At 38.7% G+C, this 2500-nt stretch overlaps 1 protein-coding gene across 1 annotated transcript in view; it reads right to left on the bottom strand.

Annotated features, from left to right (window-relative positions):
- The window catches only part of pappab (pregnancy-associated plasma protein A, pappalysin 1b), a 146636-nt gene that overhangs the window by 73444 nt on the left and 70692 nt on the right, over positions 1 to 2500 (bottom strand). The gene's annotated exons all lie outside the window — the stretch shown is intronic.

Raw genomic sequence — 2500 nt, 5'->3', positions numbered from 1 at the left:
AGTCTCAAGCAAGTCCCAAGTCGTTTTTGTGAGGGTCGAGTCAAGTCAAGTCAAGTCATAGCTTAGGTCGAGTCAAGTCAAGTCAAGTCATAGCTTAGGTCAAGCAAGTCACAAGTCAAGTCATATAATAAGCTGGAAGACAAAACCGTCTTAAAACTTGAAGAGACGGCAGCCTAAGTTTTATGTAGCCCTCCTTTGCACAAAAGGGCTAACACATAGAAGAAGGGGATATAAGGCTAAAGAATAATTAAAAATGCTCACTAGGACCAGCAGGATCAGAATTACTAGGAACGACTACAGGGCCTGGTGTACCAAATTACCAGACAGAGTGTGTGTATGTGTGTTTAGCTCATGTTTTCATTGCATAATATTCCATTAATAAATACCATATGGAAATGAAATGGAGACACTTCTATGTTAGGCTACTACAATTTACTCTTGAAAGTGGCCCATTTCTCATTTATGTCATACATCTCTCATATACTTATACATACATTTACAGTAATAGGGTTTGTGCATGTTGTTTGGCTGTTATACTTTATGATTTAACAAAAATTAAAGCAGCTAGCGCCAGAGATGGGAGTAAGTCACACATATGCAAGTCTCAAGCAAGTCTCAAGTCTTAACCTTCAAGTCTCAAGCAAGTCCCAAGTCGTTTTTGTGAGGGTCGAGTCAAGTCAAGTCAAGTCATAGCTTAGGTCGAGTCAAGTCAAGTCAAGTCATAGCTTAGGTCAAGCAAGTCACAAGTCAAGTCATATAATAAGCTGGAAGACAAAACCGTCTTAAAACTTGAAGAGACGGCAGCCTAAGTTTTATGTAGCCCTCCTTTGCACAAAAGGGCTAACACATAGAAGAAGGGGATATAAGGCTAAAGAATAATTAAAAATGCTCACTAGGACCAGCAGGATCAGAATTACTAGGAACGACTACAGGGCCTGGTGTACCAAATTACCAGACAGAGTGTGTGTATGTGTGTTTAGCTCATGTTTTCATTGCATAATATTCCATTAATAAATACCATATGGAAATGAAATGGAGACACTTCTATGTTAGGCTACTACAATTTACTCTTGAAAGTGGCCCATTTCTCATTTATGTCATACATCTCTCATATACTTATACATACATTTACAGTAATAGGGTTTGTGCATGTTGTTTGGCTGTTATACTTTATGATTTAACAAAAATTAAAGCAGCTAGCGCTAACAAACTAACAGCTACATTGATGTGGTAGACCAGGGATGGGCAACTTTCATGACTAAGAGGGCCACAATTTTTATCATCACCATCAGAGGGCCAAATGTGGCTGCGCACTTTTGCACATCTGACATGAGAGAAGCTACAAAATAATTCTGAATAAGTATTAAATGTAGCCTATAACATACAGTATATAGCCTACATTTCATTTTTTTCATGCTCAAATGCATTTTTGATAGGCCTATACATTCCCTAATGACAAATACAAGTATTTTACAGCCATATGAGTGAAAAGTATTAATTTCAGTGCAAAGGGCTCACATAAATCACCATTCAATGATAGCACAAAACTGAAAACCAGTTAGTGCAACATAGCCTCATATTCAATGCATTTACTGTATGCTCCCACTCCATTTTTAAGAATGTATAGACATTTTCTAACGCCCATGGTGAGAGTACAGATGTGATGTAACATCCATCACATCTGTAGCCTACTCTCATCCAAACGCAAAGAAGTAGCCTACTTGCAGTCATGCATGATTTGTCTCAGCTTCCCCTCGACATTATCGGGAATGTTGACAATTATGTGCGTCGGGACAAAGACCGTTTCGAAGTTTTTATCTCCACCAATGAGGTTATGTTTTTATCGGGGTTTGTTGGGTTGTCTGTATATGTTTGTTTGTTTGTTCGCAAGATAACTCAAAAAGTTATGGATGGATGCAAGAGGAGGTGATCTGTTCGCTTGGAGGAGGTTTGCGCAGTGATTTTCAGATACCGTATTTCAGTCAAATTGTCTGTTATTTGACAGGCGGGATCAATGTGAAACTAAGTCAACATGATAAAACGTAATGTGATGCAAACAGCAAGCTCTTGTCACGTTTGACTGATGGAAATGGGATGTTAGCTGCTAGCTAACGTTAGATTAAAAAAAATAATGTGAAATTAGCTAGAGACATTTCTTACTTTTCTTTGTGTAGTCGGAAATGGCGGATACAATTTGACGTGGTGCTGGATGTGTCGGATATTTTTGCGCTGCACACTTTCCGTTTCTTTTCGTTTCTTTTGTTGAGTTGAATAGTCTTTAAATCCAAATGTTATGATTTTGGAAACTGGTAACAGCTTCCATCTTCTTAACCCCGACCGCTCTACTGTAGATGGCGGGCGCGTCACCTAGCACCTAGTAGAGAGGTTGCCAGGTTCGCCCACATGCAACAGGAAATATCCAATCGAAAATAGTTTTTATTATTATTATTCACCAATTAACCAAGACAGCAATGACTTGTCGAGTCATTGCATGCAAGTC

The sequence above is a fragment of the Sardina pilchardus genome, chromosome 8 (assembly GCF_963854185.1).
Source record: "Sardina pilchardus chromosome 8, fSarPil1.1, whole genome shotgun sequence".
Classification (NCBI taxonomy): domain Eukaryota; kingdom Metazoa; phylum Chordata; class Actinopteri; order Clupeiformes; family Clupeidae; genus Sardina; species Sardina pilchardus.
The sequence above is the reverse complement of the archived record's forward strand: the minus strand, read 5'-3'. Positions and strand labels throughout refer to the sequence as shown.